A 21,369-nucleotide genomic window follows, 5' to 3' on the forward strand; every position below is an offset into this window, starting at 1 on the left:
GTGAGATGACCCCAGTACCTCAGTTGAAAATGCAGAAATCACCGGTGTTCTGTGTCGCTCGCGCTGGGAGTTGGAGACTGGAGCTGTTCCTATTCAGCCATCTTGCTCCGCCCCCAGCTATTGAAGAGGACTGTTTCTATAGAAAGGGCTCGCAATCTGAGCTGACCTTTTACAATGGGAAATGGTATTACAGTGATATTGTAAACAACACAAATATGGAAAACATGTAGTATAATATATAATTATTGAAGACTTATTTTTTAGGTAAGATTTTCAGAAAACTCAGGGATAGATTTTATATCACAGAATGGTCCATACCATCCAAAATATCTTTTGATTGGACAATAAAATAATATTTGTTGGAAGCTAAAAACTGAGTTAAAGTACAGGCCATTGGGAGTGGTAAAGCTTTAATTTCTCCAATCTTCTTCCAAATTAACTTATTATTAGGGTTCTCATAACACAGGAAGAGGTGGTAACTTTCTACAGGAGAGCACTGGGTCTCAAAACCCATTTCACTTTGAGCTCAGGCTTCTGGTGAGAAAGTGGGTCGGAGATTTTGTCTACTAATTCAGGTATTAGTGGTGGTTCTGAGAGTGATGGCAGGTGCTCAAAGGACTCAGGAAACTGGGCTGCATTTTGTGCCAATGAGGTTGTTTCTTTTGAGTTTAAAATAGTTTTCAAAGGTACTCCAGGGTGGATACTGGACTTTCTGTATTGCAGTTGGATAGGCCTTCTTTTGTCAAATCAAGTGTAGAATTGAGTTTCCTCTGTACAGTCATAACTTCAGCAATGAGAGAATTTATGGAATTTCCTGATGTAATTTTTCTGATATCTGTTGGATTTAACTGGAGCTGTCAAATTAGGACTTTTCACAGAAATCAACATAAGATCGTCATTACTTTCAGAAACACTCATTTTGATCTGGTGACAAATTAATTTTTTACTTCCTTTTTCTGAAGGGTTAGAAGGCTCATAATTCTCAGAAGACTTTCTTTAAACTGGACTATTAACTGACTCCAGATTCTTTTTTTTTTTTTTTTTGAGACAAAGTCTCACTCTGTCACCCAGGCTGGAGTACAGAGGCGTAATCTCAGCTCACTGCAACCTCTGCCTCCCAGGATCAAGTGATTCCCCCACCTCAGCCTCCCAAGTAGCTGGAATTACAGGCACCGGCCACCATGCCCGGCTAACTTTTGTATTTTTAGTAGGGATGGGGTTTGACCATATTGTCCACTCTGGTCTCGAACTCCTGACCTCAAGAGATCCTCCCGCCTTGGCCTCCCAAAGTGCTGGGATTACAGGCATGAGCCACTGTGCCGGGCCCTGACTCCAGATTCTTATCCAAATTCATAGTCTGAATTTGCAACCTTACAGGCTTCATTACTGGATAACATGTTTGGTTCCAAACAATTCCTTTTAGAGAATAATACTGTTTTAATATGTCTTTGGAGTTTTGCTATTTTTGTGAAGAGTTCATCAGCTATTCCTTCATGTTTATTCCTGCACTCTATCTTCCCAGTGCATTCATTCAATTCTTTCAGTTTGTTATCAAATAGTTCATAATTTATACTATAGATAATCAAATATCTGACCTGTTCCAGGAATGCTGTTTGCCTTTCCAAACCTACACAAATATTTTCATTAATTTGCTCTGAAGTTTTCATGCGTTTAATCTTTTCTTTGTTTTCTGAAAACATCCTCTTCTTTTGATAATGGCTGTTGTTATCAGTGTCAAGTGATGACTGCCAAGTTGAATCTGCACTTTCACAATTTGAAATGCTGGAAGGACAGGTTCTTCTAGATTCTTCAGTTTTCAAAATGTCATCAACACAGTTGGTTGCAAGTGACTGAATTCACCAAGTTAGGTGTTTTCTCAACAGGCACAAAATGTAAGCCTTCCAAACTTAAAATGTTGTCACTTTAATAAAAGGCAAATGTGATTCTGAATTGGAGTTTGTTTCTAAATGGAAAACCATCTGGTCAGTTTCTTATTATCCACAATACTGGTTGCTGTAGACTTTGGCATCTGAACACCACCACTCAATAAACTCAGTGGACAGAAACTGGACTTTAGACTACAAGCCCCTTTGTGCTCAAAAAGGGATCCTGTTACATTCGTCTAATATTCAAAATGGTTTTCAGAATGGCTTTTAGAAGTGTTCAGTGAATCTTTTGCCTCTTGTATAAAGACTATGCTTGGGGAATCTGTTGTTTTACTTGGCTTTTGGTACAGACAAATAACCTGTTCCAATTTTGTTTCGGAATGAACGATTTCTTCTACTGGTTTTCTGCAATTCTGAGAGAATACTTTACTTTTCTCTGGTATCAAATTTTTATTAGAGTCCCTTGAGGAAGCACCATTTTCAGAATGTCTACATTTGCTAGTTATGACACTAGGACTGAAATTCTGATTACCACTTCGAACATTACTCCTGGCTGCTGCTGTTTTCAGTGCTTCAACATGCCTTGACTTATTCAGAATCTCCACTTGCTTCCGGCAACCTGGGGGCATTGTTTTATATATTTATTTTTATTTTTTGCTTTTAATGTCTTCCCTTTACTTCTATCTGGACTTGCCATCTTTCATATCCAGCAATGGATCCAAACCAAGAAGAAATCCCTGATTTACCGATATATACGAGTTCTTAAAACACACAGATCACTTCCAGTAAGGCACTGGTTCATGTATTTCTATTGAAGCAGAAGTCAGTCTTAGAATGTAGTCTGTACACGTTTGCAGATAAGATTCATAAGTGCTGAATTCAGTATAATAAGTCCTTCATTCAGATGCTTCATTTTTGCATTTTCAATTGCTTTCCCGTGATATAATTTATCTTTATCTTGAATGGCCTTCCCCATTAGTTTTGCAAATAGTTATGTCGCAGGTCATTTACTGGCTAGAGCAGTGCCACTCCAACCACCCGATCCCCACCTTTTCTTCTTAATCCCAAAAGAGGTATATCAAGGATGTTTGTCTTCTCAAAGGACTAACTTTGGGTTTGTTGATACTTTCCATTGTACTTTTGTTTCATTAATTTCTGCTTACATTTATCATTAATTTGCTTCTACTTTATTTGCTATTAATGTGCTGTTAGTTTTCCAGCTTTTTGAGAAATGTGCCTGAGTCAATGATTTTTTTAGTCTTTCTTCTTTACTGCACACACACACATGCCATGCACACATATTTTGATATTTTTATTATTATTCAGCTTAAATATTCTACTGTCCTGTGTGATTTCTTTGACTCATGGGTTATGTTGAAATATATTTCTAAGTTTTAAACATATGAAAAATTCATAATTATGTCTTTGTTATTGATTTCAGGTTTAATTGTAAAATTTTCAGGGAACATTCTCTGTATGATTTCAGTTCTCTGAAATTTGTTGAGATTTGTTTTATGACCCAGCATAAAGTCAATTAGAATATAAATATTTCATGTATATTTGAAAATAAAAAAATGCATACTCTTAATTTGTTGCGTGGAGTATTTAAAAAATATTTATGAGGTTGTTTACTAATTATGCATTTAAATGTCTCTATTATTCCCTTTTTTGCCTGTCGAATATCAAGACCAATGTGCTAAAAAAATCTTCCAATACAAGTGTGGATTTGCTTAATTCTCTTCATGGTTGTGTCAATCTTTATACATTTTGAAAGTGTATTATTAAGTGCATAAACATTTTAAGTTTATTTTTCAGTTGAATATTTTACAATTCTGAAATGTCCCTGTTTATTTCTAGTCATGTTTTTTGCCATAAATTCTGCTTTGTCTGGCAAAAATACAACTATATAAACTTTTTTATCTTAATGTTTAGATAATAAAAGTTTGTCCATTCTTTCACTTTCAAACTTTCTGTGTTTTAATAATTTTCTCTATGTCAAGGTTTGAATACTATCTAATGACCTTCTATGTCCGATCTGCAGTTAAGCCTGTACATTGAGATCTAAATTTCAAATACTGCAATTTTGGGTTCTAGAATGTCCTATCTAGACATTGTATCTAGATCTATGAGGAGATACTTTGAGATCATCAAAACATCCTACTCCTCATCAAATTTTCTCCTTCAATTTCATATATACTGATGATTTATGCCTGATCCAGTCTTCATTGTGATGGTTATAAAATAGTGATTTTTCCACTTCTACTGCTTCCTCCATATTTACCATTGGCATTCTACTGGAAGAAATATTTGCAGCATATATCAACTGAGCACCCCCCCCTTCTCATCCATCTGTCTGTCTATTATCTACCTGTCTATCACCTATCTATTACCTAAACTCATCCCTATTTAAACAGGTTATAATATATAATTATATATATGTATAAAACATAATTATATGTCCCTATTGTTTTGATGCTCAAATTGTCCCAGATTTGATCCAGTCAGTGACCTTTCAAGGTGGTTTCTTTATCTTTGTAACATACTCTCCTCATTTTATTTGTTTTTGAGTGCTTTCTTGTTTTCTGGCACTAAAAAAAAGAACGTTCCAGATCTATCTTGTACCTTCCCTGAGAAATGAGCCATTTCTCCAATGATTCCTGGTTTCTTTTTAACGATTTCCCTTTAATGGCTTTGGCACTGGATACACTCATTGCTACTGGAATGTCACTATTTCTATGTGTTTTCATTGTAGAGCTAAAGAATATCTTATAAATAAGAAATCCTGCATTCATACTGGCATTTACAGTTCCCATCCAGCTCCACAGAGTTCTTCCTCACATTTCCTTATTTAATGTTGAGACCTCTCTCTTCCACATTTAGAATCCTAGCTCCCAAAAACACCAAGCCATTTACTCAATCACTCAGTCCTACAATGCATTCAAATTAGTTTCAAAATAGCTTTACTTGTACCACCAAAAGGAAGCTTTCTGAAAAATAGTTCAAAATTTGTAGTTATTTTCTCTAAACTGAGGATATATAGTATAGTCAAAGAGCTGTGTTCAAAAGTTATTTGGACCAGTGCTTTTTCCCCCTTCAATGTGGTTATATGATTAATTTGAAATACAGCTGAATTTCTATGTTTGTTTGCATTTAGTTTTAGTTAATTTCTCTGTTCCTGATTATTTTATTTTGCTTTTTGGGTTATATAGGACATTAGCATGATTCCAAAAGTCAAAATTATGCAAAAAGGCCCATAGAAAGAGTAGCAATATTTGCCCTGCCCCTTCAATCCCATTCCTCTTATATTTGTAAGTAACTTCTTTTACTGTTTTCCCCCTTCATTTCTTTTGGCAGAAGTAAGCAAATCATATGTTTTATTGTTTCCCTTTATTTGTTACACCAAAGATGGCATTCTATACATACACTTTTGCAGTATGCTTTTGGCCCCTTAAGGATATATTCTGAAAATTACTCCACATCAGTTCATGGAAATAATCTTCTTTTTTTTTTTTTAACAGATGCAAGATACTCCACTGTATGTAGGTGCTATATATATTTTTTCAACCAACCTCCTATATGTAAGCATCTAAGCAATTTTCAGTATTTTGCATTCACACAAAATGCAGCAGTGAAAAACTTTATGCACATTGCTGGCAGTGTATTTTCAGAGTAAATTTTTAGAAATGGGGTTACTAAGTCTAAGGCTTAGCGAATATGTAGTTGTATCAGATATTCTCAAATTCTCCTTTACAGAAATTACACCATTTTTTCATTCCCATAGGCAATACATGAGACTCCATATTTCCCTGCAACCTCATCTACTATACATTTATCAAGCTTTTGAATTTTTCCCAATCTGAAGGGTAAAACATAATATCTTAGTTTAGTTTAAACTTTCATTTATCTTATCTTGAGTGAGGTTTTGTATTTCAGATATTTAAGAGCTATTTTAATATTTTTCATAAATTGTTTGCTCATGTCTTTTGTCACTTTACTACCACTTTTTATCACTTTTCCCTCTCAATCAAAAACAATTCTTTATATATTAGGGATATCAACCTGCATCTATAATATATATTGCAAGTATTTTCTCCCAATGTGTCATTTACATTTTGAGTTACTTATGGTATTCTTTGCCATTAAAAAATGTTTTTAAAAATTGTTTTCTGCCGGGTGCAGTGGCTCATGCCGGTAATCCCAGCACTTTGGGAGGTCGAGGCGGGCAGATCATGAGGTCAGGAGATCGAGACCATCCTGGCTAACATGGTGAAACCCTGTCTCTACTAAAAATACAAAAAATTAGCCGGGCATGGTGGTGGGCGCCTGTAGTCCCAGCTACTCGGGAGACTGAGGCAGGAGAATGGCATGAACCCGGGAGGCGGAGCTTCCAGTGAGCCGAAATTGTGCAACTGCACCCCAGCCTGGAAGACAGAGTGAGACTCTGTATCAAAAAAAAAAAAAAAAAATTGATTTCTGTAGTCAAACTTATCAATCTTTTTTGTTTGCATCTGGATTTTAAGTTACAATTTGGAAGCCTTCCCCTCCACTCAGGATATATAGGAATTCACCCATGTTTTCTTCAAGTACTTGTATAGTTTAATTTTGTATATGTTGATACCTGATTCATCTTGCATTTATTCTTGTGTACGGTATAAGGGAAGGATATATATTTATATTTTACAAACGGCTGTTTTTTCATACTACTTATTAAAAAGTAATTATTTGCCCCAGTGATTTCAGATACCACCTGTATTATATACATGGTTTCTTGACTTTCTGTTCCATTCCAATAGTCTTTTTGTTTATTCATGTGCCAGTACCACACCATTTTAGTTACAGAGGATTTGTAGTATGTTTAATAAGTTGTTCTATGTTAATAGTATGTTGTATGTATGTTAGTTAATGTAGTATGTTAATAGTATGCTGATAAGGCTTATTCCATCTCAGAGCTCTTGCTTTTCAGTATTATTGCTAGTTATTCTTGTATCTTAATTTTTCCAGGCACTTTAGCTCCAGAACAAAAAAGTTTCTTGGTATTTTATTTTGATTACAATAGGTTTATAAATTAAATTAGGAAGAACTGACATCTCGATGATGTTGAGCTGTCCTAACCGAGACACACTGTAGGAAAAAAAAAAGCGGTGCCTTTTTCAGAGGATGTCTAGAGAGATTTGGGCTCTGTCATCCGTCACTATTTTTTAGACACACAGGCTTTTGTCATAGTTCACATTATTGAATCATCAAAGTTTAAATGTTAATTGTTAATTTTTACTCTCTTCCTGACCAATACAAGGAACTTAGAGTGCTTTAATGCAATTTTCTCACCATTTAACTTTTATTTATCTTTCAAACACAAGATTTTATTTTTGTGATTTTATATAGTCAATATCAATGTAGACTTAGCTATGTTATTTACCCTTTTCATTGTTCTTCATTCCTCCTTGGGTCTTCAATCTTCTGTCTGTGATTATTTTCCTTTGTCTGATTAATGTCCTTTAGAATTCCCTCTAATTCCTTTTAAGGTTCTACTAGTAACTAATTGTCTCAGTTTTGTTTCTCTGAAAATGTCTTTATAATATCTTCATTTCTGAGGAATATTTCTACTGGGTACAGAATTCTAGATTGACAGTTATTTTCTTTCAGCATTTTAAATGGAAATTACATTACCTTCTAATTTCCATTGTTTCTCTTGAGAAATCAACAGTCTAATTGTTGTATTGCTGAGAATAATCTGCATTGTTTCCTCTGCTTTCATAATTTTTTCAATTCGCTTAAGAGTTTCAGGTGATTGCTATGATGTGCTTCTCTTTTTGTCTATTATATTTGGAGTTTTTAGGTATTCTTGTAGCTTGAGATCTTTCATCAGTTTTGAAAAGTTCTCAACTATTATGTCTTCTTGTTTCTGTTTTACTTTTTCTTCTCTCCCTCTGAGACTTCAGTGATGTGTTTAGACTATCTCATTGTGCTCTCCATGTTTCTTACTCTCGTTAATGTATTTTCTTGCCTTTTGTCTCTCCTGCCTCATTCCTAATATTTTTCTCTAAGCTATACTCAACTTACTAGTTCTCTCTTCAGCTGTATCTAGTCAACTACTAAACTCAACCACTAAAATATTTTAGTTATTGTATTTTGACTTCTAGAATCCCCATTTAGTTTCTTTTTAGAGCTTCCAGATATCTACCAACATTCTCAACCTTTTCTATTACCTTCTTGGGCATGATAATCATAGTTATTTTAAAAGTTTACCAGATAACTTCAATATCTGGACTCCCTGTGAAATTATGCCTGTTTATAAGTCGTTTCTGCAATTGCAGAAAGACTAAAGGACTATGTATTTCTTTTGCTTTTACAGTAGATCTCTTCTTGCTGGCTTAAATAAAGCATCTACAGGAGTCACGCAGGTAAATAGAAATTAAAGTGATAGGAAATGGTGAGGGACTGTGGCTAACTGGGGAATGCATGTTTCACCCAAAGGCCCTCAAATTAAAAAAAACTGTAAACATTTTCAGGTCAAACAAAATGCATCTATGAACTGAATTTGCTTTCCCAGTGCCACAAATTTGTAGTCCCAGAACTACAGATTAATGTATTCCTGTCCTTTACTCCAAATATGAAAGTCTAGGAAAATAAACTTTCTGGTAGTTGCATTCATTTATTCCTTGTAGAGGACAGAACCTAAGGAATCATTGTGAAGTCATAATAGCCAATGTTTATAAAGTCCATGTATGCTAAGAATTCCTCTGAAGACTTTATATATATATATTTAATCCTTACTACAGTACTATGAATAAATGTTTTCTTATATGTCTTATGGATGAGGAAACTGAAGTACAAAGAGATTAACTGGATTCAGACCCCAGCAGTCTGACTTTAGTACTTGGTATTTGCCACTACACAGTGCCTAGTCAGGATACATGGGGAAAGAGGGCCTAAAGTTCTGAAAGTTGAAAGTCCTGATTGAGTTCCACCTGATTCAGTAACTGTGAAATTCACAAAGGAGCAGAAAGAAATGTGCTATTTTTACTGGGGGAAAATAAATAATTTAAAAAGTGTATACCTCAGGAGAATAAAATAAGCTTTAAGAGACCTGTACCTTTTCAACCCCATAGGAGATAGTGTACTTGTTCATACACCAAGCACATTGCTACTACAACCAGCATATGAGAAAGCTATCATACAAAGACTCTCTGTAACCAGGAAACTCTTACAGAGTCTTCACCCATGAAAGCACTAAGAACTGAATTAGGTTATAACTAACTATAAGCATGAAAGTCTTATCCTTAAGAAGAAAAAAGCAATTTAACAAGTAAAAGAAATACTGTCAAGTCAAACATAAATTCAAGAATAATTAGAAGAAATAATCCACTCAAATGAGAAGGAACCAGAAAACTAACTCTGGTGATATGACAAAACAGAATGCTATAGTACCCCCCCCAAAAAAATCACACTAGCTCTCCAGCAATGGACCCAGGCCAAGATGAAATCTTTAAAATAACCTATAAGGAACTCAGAAGGTCAATTGTTAAGCTACTCGAGGAGATATCAGAGAAAGGTGAAAAACATCATAAAGAAATTAAGAAGCAGCTCAGGATATAAATGAAACATTTTCTAGAGAGATAGATATCATCAAGAAAAACCAATCAGAACTTCTGGAAATGAAAGACAGACTGAGGGAATTACAAAATGCGGTAGAAAGTTTTAACGATAGACTAGAATAAGTAGAAGAAAGAATTTCAGAGCTCGATGATGGGGTTTTGAATTAACCCTATCAGACAAAAATAAAGAAAAAACAATCTAAAGAAATGAACAAAATCTCCAAGAAATATGGGATTATGTAAAAATGCCAAACCTAAGAATAATTGATGTTCCTGAGGGAGAAGAGAAAATAATAGGTCTGGAAAATTTGTTTCAGGAAATAATTGAGGAAAACTTCCCTGGCCTGGCTAGAGATCTAGATATTCAAATCTAAGAAGCTCAAAGAACTGGGAAATTCATTGCAAAAAGACCTTCACTAAGGCATAGCATCATCAGGCTATCTAAAGTCAACATGAAGGGAAGAATTCCAAGAGCAGTTTTTGTAGGTTACCCGATGCTTTTATTGTACTGCTCTTTGAAGTTAGAGCAGCAGACTTCTCAGCAAAAATCTTATAAGCCAGAAGGGATTGGGGTCCTATTTTTAACCTCCATAAACAGAAAAAAACTGTCAGCCAAGAATTTTATATCCTGCAAATCTAAGTTTCATAAATGAAGGAGAAATAAAGTCATTTTCAGACAAACAAATGTTGAAGGAATTTGTCACTACCAAACTAGCACTCTAAGAAATGCTGAAAGGAGTTCTAAATCTTGAGACAAATGCCTGATATGCACCAAAATAGAACCTCTTGAAAGCTTAAAACTCACAGGGCCTATAATACAATAACACAGTGAAAAACAAAACTAGGTAATAATTAATATGATGAAGAGAACCGTACCTCATATCTCAATATTCACGTTGAGTGTAAATGACCTAAACACTCCACTTAAAAGATACAGAATGACAGAGTGAATAAAAAATTGCAATCCAAATATCTGCTATCTTCAAGAGACTCACCTAACACAGAAGGATTCACATAAACTCAAGGTAAAAGAGTGGGAAAAAGTATTCCATGTGAATGGAAACCAAAAGCAAGCAGGAGTAGCTATTCTTCTATCAGACAAAACAGACTTCAAAGCAACAACAGTTAAAAAAAGACAAAGATGGTCACTATATAATGATAAAGGGATCAATTTAAGAAGAAGATATTACAATCCTAAATATATATGCACCAAGCACTGGAGCTCTTAGATTGATAAAACAACTACTACTAGACCTAAGAAATGAGATAAATAGCAAAACAATAATATGGGAGACCTCAATACACCACTGACTGCACTAAACATATCTTTGAGACAGAAAGTCAACAAAGAAACAATGGACTGAAATGACACATTAGAACAAATGGGCTTAATGAATATTTACAGAACACTCTACCTAAGATTGGTAGAATATATATTCTTCTTATCAGCACATGAAACATTCTCCAAGATAGAACCTATGATAGGCCATAAAACAAGTCTCAATAAATTTTAAAATAATCAAAATTATACTGAGTATCTTTTCAGATCACAATGGAATAAAACTGGAAACCAAATTCAAAAGGAACCCTTAAAACTATACAAATACATGAAAATTAAATAATCTGCTCCTGAACGATATCTAGATTAACAATAAAATCAAGATGAAAATTAAAAAATAATTTTAAATGAATGATAATAATAAGTTATTAAAACCTCTGAGATACAGCAAAAGCAGTGCTAAGAAGAAAGTTTATAGTGCTAAATGCCTATATCAAAAAGTCTGAAGGAGTACAAATTGACACCCTGTTGTCACACCTCAAGGAACTGGAGAAACAAGAACAAACTAAACCTGAAACTAGAAGAAGAAAAGAAATAACAAAAATTAGAGCAGAACTAAATGAAATTTAAACAAACAAAAAAAAATCAAAGATTAATGAAACAAAAAGCTGGTTCTTTGAAAAAATAAATAAAATCAATAGACCACTAGCTAGACTGACCAAGAAAAGAGGACAGAAGATCCAAATAAGCTCAATTAGAAATGAAACTGGAGACATTGCAACTGATACCACAGAAATACAAAAGATCATTCAAGACTATGATGAACATCTTTATGGGCACAAACTAAAAAACCTAGGGGAAATGGACAAATTCCTGGGAACATACAACCCTCCTAGATTAAATCTAGAAGAAATAGAAACCTTAAATAGACCAATTACAAGCAACGAGATTGAATCAGTAATTTTAAAATTGCCAACCTAAAAAGCCCAGGACAGTTGGATTCATAGGTGAATTCTACCAGACATTCAAAGAAGAATTAGTACCAATTCTACTGAAACTATTCCAGAAATTTCTATTGAGCAAGAAAGAATTCTCCCTAAAACATTCTATGAAGCTAGTATCACCCTGATACCAAAATTAGGAAAGGACACAACAAAAAAAGAAAACTACAAACCAATTTCCCTGATAAATGCAAAAATCCTCAACAAAATATTAACTAACTTGTAGCAGGATGAGCCACAGACAAAACTCCTCAAACACCGAATTAAAGAAGGAAGGGGTTTATTCAGCCCGGGGCATCGGCAACACTCCTGTCTCAAGAGCCGAGCTCCTCGAGAGAGCAATTCCTGTCCCTTTTAAGGGCTCACAACTCTAAGGGGGTGCGTGTGACAGGGTTGTGATTGATTGAGCAAGCAGCGAGTACGTGACTGGCGGCTGCATGCACCCGTAATTAGATCGGAAAAAAACAAGATAGGGATTTTCACAGTGCATTTCTATACAATGTCTGTAACCTATAGATAACATAACCGATTAGGTCAGGAGTTGATCTTTAACTACCAGGCCCAGGGTGCGGCAATGAGCTGTCTGCCTGTGGATTTCATTTCTGCCTTTTAGTTTTTAATTCTTCTTTCTTTGGAGGCAAAAATTGGGCATAAGACAATATGAGGGGTGGTCTCCTCCCTCAAACTGAATCCAACAACACATCAAAAAGATAATTCAGCATGATCAAATGGGTTTTATCCCCGGGATGCAGAGATGGTTTAATATACACAAATCAATAAATGTGATACATCTCACAAACAGAATTAAAAACAAAAACTATATGATCATCTCAATAGATACAGAAGAAGCATTGGGCAAAATCCAGCACCTTTTTATGATAAAAACTCTCAACAAACTATGCACTGGAAGGACTTACCTCAAAATTTAAAAAGCCATATATGACAAACTCACAGCCAACATCATACTAAATCAGTTAAAGTTGAAAGCATTCCTCCTGAGAACGGAACAAGACAAAGGTGTCCACTTTCACTACTCTTACTCAACAGAGTTCTGGAAGTCCTAGCCAGAGCAATTAGGCAAGAGAAAGAAGTAAGGGCATCTGAATTGAAAAAGAGGAAATCAAACTATCACTGTTTGCAGATGATATGACTGTATACCTAAAAAATCCTAAAAGTAGGCACATAGACCAATGGAACAGAATAGAGAACTGAGAAATAAAGACAAATCCATACAGCCAACTGATCTTTCACAGAGCATTAAAAATCGTAAATTGGGGAATGGATACCCTATTTAATAAATGATACTGGGAAAGCTGGCAAGCCACAGGTAGAAGAATGAAACTGGATCCCTATCTCTCACCATATACAAAAATCAACTCAAGATGGATAAAAGATGTAAATATAAGACCTGAAACCATAAAAATTCTACAAGACAACATTGGAACAACTCTTTTAGACATCAGCCTAGGCAAATAATTTATGACTATGACCCCAAAAGTAAATGCAACAGAAACAAAATAAATAAATGGGACCTAATTAAACTAAAAGATTTCTGCACAGCAAAAGAAATAATCAAGAGTAAACAGACAAACCACAGACTGGGAGAAAACATTTGCAAACTATGCATCCAACAGAGGACTAGTATCCAGAATCTACAAGGAACTCAAATCACAAAGAAAAAAAAAACACATAATTCCGTTAAAAAGTAGACAAAGAACATGAATAGCCATTTCTCAAAAGAAGATATACAAATGGCCAAAAATCATGAAAAAATGTTTAACCTCCTAATCATCAGGAAAAGGCAAATTAAAACTATAGTGAGATACCACCTTACTCCTGCAAGAATGGTCATTATTAAAAAGTCAAAAAATAATAGATATTGGCATGGATGTGGGGAAAAGGGAACACTTGCACACTGCTGGTGGGGATGTAAATTAATACAACCTCTATGGAAAACAGTATGGAGATTCCTTAAAGAGCTAAAAGTAGATCTACCATTCAATCCAGCAATTCCACTACTGGGTATCTACCCAAAGGAAAAGAAGTCATTATTATGAAAAAGACACTTGTACACATTTGTTTATAGCAGCACAATTCACAAAGGCAAAGATGTGGAACCAACCGAGGTGCCCAATGACTAATGAATAAAGAAAATGGGGTATATTTACACTATGGAATGCTTCCCAGCCATTAAAAAGAATAAAATAGGCTGGGCACGGTGGCTCATGCCTGTAATCCCAGCACCTTGGGAGGCCAAGGCAGGCAGATCACAAGGTCAAGAAATTGAGACCATCCTGGCTAACATAGTGAAACCCTGTTTCTACTAAAACTATAAAAATCAGCTGGGCGTGGTGACGGGTGCCTTTAGTCCCAGTTACTCAGGAGGCTGAGGCAGGAGAATCACTTGAACCTGGGAGGTGGAGGTTGCAGAGAGCCAAGATCATGCCACTGCACTCCAGCCTGATGACAGAGCAAGACTCTGTCTCAATAAATAAATAAATAAATAAATAAACAAACAAACAACATAATGTCTTTTACAGCAATTAGGATGGAGCTGGAGGCCATTATTCTATGTGAAGTAACACAGGAGTGGAAAACCAAAAACCATGTGTTCTAAGCTATGAGTACACAAAGGCATAAGAAGTGATACAATGGACTTTAGAGACTCAGAAGGGGAAGAGTGGGAGGGTGGCTATGGATAAAAAAAAAGTATGCATTAGGTACAATGTACACTACTCAGGTGATGGGTGCACTAAAATCTCAGAATTCACCACTCTATAACTCATCCATGTAATAAAAATCACTTACACCCCAAAAGCTATTGAAATACAAACCACAAAACAAAGAAACAAAGAAATGTGCTGTTTTTAGAAGTACTCTGAGGTGCCCTGTTCCTTAAACACTACTGTGTTGTCATTCTTTCTTTTATAAACTGGAATGTGTTTGAATGTCAATTCAATTAGTAAAAGTATAATTGCTGTCTTCATAAACCATACTTTGACATTTAATATGTCAAACATGACCGTTTTATGAGCAAACCAAGTTATCCATAATACATTTTTATGTTCTGCAGCTATCAGGATGGCTTCAGATTTATAGAGTGCTAAAAATGTAACTATATGATAAATATCAATTTTCCCTAAAATTATCCTTTTTAAATAAAACAGAAAAAATGATATTTCTGCCAATGCCTCTGTTCCAATAGATCTAAAATTCTTGAAAAGTTGAAATTCCTGAAAGATTGAGGGTCCTCGTGCAGCTCTGTACAGTCACACATAGTAAAGTGTGTCTTCAATTACACACTTTTCTGGGAAGCTTCTGGAGTCATCCATATATGCATGGGATTGGGGAAGATAAGCCCACTAACAAATTTTAAATAGCTCTACAGAGCAATTCTTAGACAAGACCTTGCTGGTGATGAGATGAGGCAGTCTGAGAGTGTGGGCCTCCCTGTGGTCATGCTGGAGCTCTGAGGAAGGAGTAGTTATTTTACCGTGTAGGGAGGAGTAGAGGGATCTGTGGGTGGGAGATGTTTGAAAGCTCACAGCCTGCAAAGCTCTTTCATCCTCTATGCCAGGACTGTGGATAGGAACAGACTTCTCAGGTCCTGGAAGCCTTCCCTGGTCCCTTAGAAATCTAAACTGAGTGAGAGGTTGACAGGAGCCTCTGAAAACTCAGAGTATCTCTGAATGAGAGGCACCGATGGGCCAGACAGGAAAGGAGGACAGAAAACTTGCTCTAAGGGGAAGGAAGAGGACAGGCAATGCTGGATTCAAGAGCAGTTAATGGCTCAGGCAGTCACACCTGAAACACAGTGAATGGGTTTAGAGTGGTGGGGAGGAGGTAGAGCAATGACAGAAATCAGTAAGATCAGTGAGATCAAATGGAAAGCCAAAAACAAATTCAAGTACATATGGGAATTTAGCTCACAGCAGAGGTCGTTTTTCAAGTGAGTGAGTAAACTGATTATTCAATAAACTATATTGGTACAAAACACTAACATTGGGCCAAAATGAAGTCAGGTTTATACCACGCAGAAAAATATGTATCAGATGAGTTCAAAATTTAAATGTGAATGTGTTTTATAAAAAAAGCATAAAAGATTACCAAGGAGATAGATACATTAATTAGTTTGATTGTGGCAATCATTTCACAAGTATATGTTGTATATGTGTATCAGAACATCACATTGTACACCTCAAATATATAATTTTTATTTGTCTGTTGGACCTGAATAAAGCTGGGGAAAATAACCATTAAAAAATTTTCAGGAAAAAATCACAGTATATGGGCAAGTTTATAAAACTTCATTATCCAAAACCTACATAAGTGAACAAACCTATGTAAGTGAAGTAAATAGCAAATATACCATCAACATTGAAACTGTAAGGATCTCAGTCTCACACCACAAACAAAGAACTATTATCTCATAACTGAAATTAAAATTATTTGACTCTAGGAGTTGACAAAGATAGTGCAAAACAGGACCATGAACACTAAAAGGAAAACATTCTTTAAAATCTTACTGATACCCACCCTACCACACAAATGGGAGTAAGAGGAACCACGGCTAAAACGGGGCAGAGGAAAAATGTGGAATGTCCCACAGAAAACTACCTTTCCCCAGCTCAAGTAACTTCCTGAGCACAGCATGGGAGGGAAACAAGAGAAGATGCCCCGAAGAATAAGGCAAGAGGCCTACTTGGGCGGGAGGAAAAAATAACAAGCCTTTCAGCCAAAAGCCAGGAACCTCTAAGATCTTACGTAAAGATGACTAGCTCACTCCAAAACGGAAGAACACAGCACAGGACAGAATCTGGCCTCAATGACTTGACAGTTACCCAGAGCAGTTACCCAGAGCAATGAATCCTTGTAAGCCTTTAAATGTTGTCACTAAAGCTATCACAATTACAAAACACAAGGTGAAATTTATAATTCTTGGCATAAAAACCATGTTAGAAAAAGGTATATATTATAAGCTGAAACAAAAATCCCAGATTATACCAACAAAATCTTAACAAGTGGGGATGCGTGAGGAAGAAAGTGTACTAATTTTTTTAGCTTTCATGGGAGATGGGGTTGTCTGCAGATATTGTTTTATCTATAAAGTTGACAATCTAAGACTAAGAGCACAGTCATGTGTCACTTAACAGGGATATGTTCTGAGAAATGTGCTGTTAGGGGATGTCATCATTGTGTGAGCATCACAGAGTGCACTTTCCCTAAACATAGATGATATAGCCTACTACACACCTAGGCTATATGGTAGCCTAGTGCTCCCAGGCTACAAACCTGTACAGCATGTGACTATACAGACAATTGGAATGCAATAGTAAGTGTCTGTGTATTTAAACATAGGAAAGGTACAGTAAAAATACAGTATAAAAGATTTGTTAAAATGGTACCACCTGTATAGGGCACTTACCAAGAATAGGGCTTGCAGGACAGGAAGATGCTCTGAGTGAATCAGTGAGTGGTGAGTGAATGTGAAGGCCTAGGACATTACTGTACACTACTGTAGACTTTATCAACACTGTGTACTTAGGCTACAGTACATTTATTTTTTAAATGAAGTAATTGAGCTACAGTGTTACAACAGCTATAGTGTCACTAGGTGACAGGAATTTTTCAGTTCCATTGTAATCTTATGGAACCACCACTGTATATGCAGCCTACCACTGACTGAAACATCATTATAAGGAACATGGCTATTATGTTTAACTATGTTAAATATATATATGAAGACTTACCAAGTAGTAAAGCTGAATATCGTCCAAATTAATGAAGCAGAAAAGATAAAAAAGCAAACAAATATGCAACAATAGAATACTAGAAAATAGGAAGAAAGAATTAAAAAAAGCAGAAAATAGAAATTAGATGACAGATAAAAACTAAACACATCTATTACGACAGTAAATGTTAACATGAAAAGTTAACCTAATGCATAAAAAGAATTCTCAGATTAGATGTAACATGAACTAAATCTAGCTGTAAATGATCTATAGAAAAACAGCACAACTTTTACTAGATTGCTTTCATTTGCTTTCCAGATCTACTGTGTTACACCCCACTGCTTTGTGAACCAGGAGGCCAACCAATACCAATATATTCACACATGGCCTTGCCTCCAGCTTCCAGGTGGGCTTGGTCAGAGGAAGCACCAGCCTGAGGTCTGAGGGAGGGCGGGAGGGAGGGGAATGAGGCTGGGGCATTATCTCCCTGGCTCCCTTGTGCAGAATCACCACAGTGGGCTGCCTCGCGCCTCCAAGGGCCACAGCTGCCATCAGGCAGCACCTTCTCTTCAGGCTCTGTCAGGCAAAGAAGGGGTGGTAATGTTGCCCAATGGTCAAGTCCAAGGGTGATACGCTGTCCCTGTGATTTCTCCACACCGTTGCTCACACCTCTCTAAACAGTCCCTTTATTAAATTCTCATCAAGTTACCTAATTTGAGCATGGCCTCTGTTTCCTGCCAGGACCTTGACTTATGCACACCCAAACAAAATTACTCATAAAGCTGAAAGTAAAAGAATAGGAAAGGAATACTAGGAAAATTTAAAAACAAAAACAAAAACAAAAGTCAGGGTTTGTCTTCCTCAGAAAATGCTGAGTTCAAAAAAAAGGTCATTAAATGGGATTTAAAAGATCACATTGTACTGATGAAGGATAAGATCCATATTGACATAAAATTATCTTGAAGCTGTACGTGGTAAATTATACAGAATTAAAACATACAAACCCAAAAAAATTACCAGAAATGCAAAGTAAAAGGAGGCCAAAATCCAATAGCAATGAGGCATTTTAATACAGCTTTCTCAGTTGTTAAAGATCGAGTTAAACATTAGCGGGGAAAATTAGTAAAATCTGAACAAACTCTGCGATTTAGATAACAGAATTGTACCCATGTTAAGGTCTTAGTTTTTTTCACATATACTGCAGTTATGCTGATTAACATTCAGGAAAGATAGGCAAAGGGGAACCGTCTGTACTACGTAGGTGTGGGGAAACTGTACTATTTTTGCAAACTTTTCTGTAAATGTAAAATTATTCTAAAATAGAACATTTAGAAACATATCAAGTTATTAAAAGATAGAAACATATAAAATCTGAATGATGTAATTAACAATATCAACCCAAGAACAGAAACTACTCTCTTCTCCTCATGTAGTCATAAAATGCAAACCTTCTCTATACCTTAAACAAAAATCAACTCAAAAATTCTACAAAGTAAAAGCATCAAACCACATTATTGACCACAATCCAAAATTAAGTAGAAACAAACCAAAATCCTCGACCATTTTTAAACTTTAAACCATTTTTAAACTTTAAAACTTTCTCCCTACATAACTCCTAAGTTTAAGAGGAAACTAAAACCACAATTGCAGTAAGTAGCAGCCCATGCTGGTTGCATTTTCAATAACCATTTTCTCTTTCTTCCTATCTTATTTCAAATTTTACCTGATTTTTTAAAATAGTCCCTCTTCTCCAAGAAGTTATCTGTTTCAGGTGAGGCAGGTTCCACTCCTGCTTCTAGGGGATAGAATCTTGTTTGGTCTGAATCAAATCATAGCGGTCTCACTCCTACCACTAGCGATTAGAAATGGTCACATGAAACATCCTGACAAATGAACTTTGAAGGAAAGTCAGATGAATGTAAATCTTCTTGCTAAGATTTACTTCAATGCTAAAAAGAAACTGTCCCCTGTGTCTGAAAATTGTCATGGGCATGTGACACTCAAAGCTGCACCTTACCAACATGAAAGAAACTTACTTAAGAACAATCCCCATATACTAAAGGTAGCAGAACAGAATGATCAGAATAATGTGGGTCCTTGATGGTATCATTGAACTGCTGAATAAACCAGCCCTGAAACCCTCCTACCTCAAACTTCTTAGGAAAAAATAACACCTCAAGGTAATTGTCAGTTTTCTGTTATTTGCTACAGAAGGCATCCTAACTGATGTATCAAATATCTGGAACATAATAAAAAAAAAAATAATTACATATTCAACCCTGTAGGGTCCAGCCAAAGCATTATTCAGAAGAAAAGTCATTCCCTTTCATCTCTTTCATTCCCAATATATATATTATCTCTAATAGATTAGGCATTTAAATCAAGAACCTGGAAAAAAGAAAGGCAATATAATCTCAAGGAAAGTAGAAAAATAATTAAAACATAAATTCAATGCTTTTTCTGTTGCCAACTTAACTCTGCATATAGGCCTACAACCTCCTTTAAAGTGAAGTATTTTCTCCTTCTCAGCTTCTCTATCATCTCTTAAGCTCAGCTACAGATTTTGTCGCCCTTCTCCTAGTCCCAAGGCAGGGAGGGTAAATAGCAATCCACTTAGGAAGGTAAGCACTTACCAGGTCACTGCTCTATCTTGCTCGTCAAACCAGTCTATTCGGCTCATATAATCAAGAGCTGACTGTGATGTTAAGGTTCTTGATATACAGGAAGGTAGGATCTCAGTTCAAATACTGTAAAACAAGAGCATCAGATGGCACAAACAGGACTCTCTAGAATGGAGTAAGAGAAATACATGCCAAGCCAAAACAAACATATCCCCATAACTTATCTGATAAGGATGTTCATCTCTTCCTTGGTGAGGAACCAGTAGATGTTTTCCTCAGAACACTTTCTAGGTCATTTATAATTGGCTGCATATGTTTATGCTGAGGTTAAGGTAGAATGAACTGTACCTAATTCTCATTCTAGAGCATGAATTCAGAAAGTCACCCGAAATGCTTTTGTCAATCTATTTAGATCTTACATTAAAATGCTATTTGATTAAAGACGTATGTTTGGACTTGGAAAGCCAAATCTGACTCTAATAAACAATGTTCTGATCACCAAATGGGTGAAAACAAATAAGCAGATCCCCTACATCATCATCATTAGCATCATCATCATCATCATCACCACAACAATAATAGCCGATAACCCTTATTGGGCACATAAACCCTTATTTGCTGTATGACAGAAACTACACCAAGCATTTCACATGCATCACTTCATTTAATTCTGAAAGATGAGGAAGTAGAAAGTGGGATTCAAACTCAAGTTTGCCTGCTGCCAAAATCCACATTTAACCATAACAATAAAGTAACCAAACCAGGCTTTTCTTTTTTCTATCTGATGCTGCTAAATATTACACTTTCACAGTGTTTCTACATTCATACTCGTAACAAGCCAGTGAAGGAAGAATTATCCCCATCTTACAGATGAGCCTCAAAGATGTGAATAATATTCACAGATCATGTGTTGATTAACTGGTAGAACCAGTACCCGGTCTTCCTTATCCTCTAAAGCCCAGGCTTTTTCCATGCAGTATCTTGTCATGCAAGCCATTCCTCACTTGATTATAAGGTGAACAATGAAGGTAAGGAATTGTCCCCTGGGATCAACATGGAACTTTTCCCTCTCTGCCTCTTTTTCCCATCCCTGGAAAACAAAGCAGTTCTGTGCCCTTCACTATTCGTTGCTCACCTTCATTATCTTCAGGGAATTTTTTTATCTTGATGATTTTTTTTTCTTTTCCATTTTCTTATCAAGGGTTTGCACACAGGCTATGATTGTGTCACTCAAGATGACAGCCACTTTGGAAGG

The 21,369-nt window shown here is 35.8% G+C and overlaps 1 pseudogene; it reads right to left on the minus strand.

Moving 5' to 3' along the window:
* Nucleotides 1–260: 260 nt before the first annotated feature.
* On the minus strand, nt 261–2,583 carry LOC105520520 (annotated as a pseudogene).
* Between the last annotated feature and the right edge of the window lie 18,786 nt (nt 2,584–21,369).

The sequence above is a fragment of the Colobus angolensis genome, unplaced genomic scaffold (assembly GCF_000951035.1).
Source record: "Colobus angolensis palliatus isolate OR3802 unplaced genomic scaffold, Cang.pa_1.0 Scaffold380, whole genome shotgun sequence".
In the NCBI taxonomy this organism is placed as follows: domain Eukaryota; kingdom Metazoa; phylum Chordata; class Mammalia; order Primates; family Cercopithecidae; genus Colobus; species Colobus angolensis.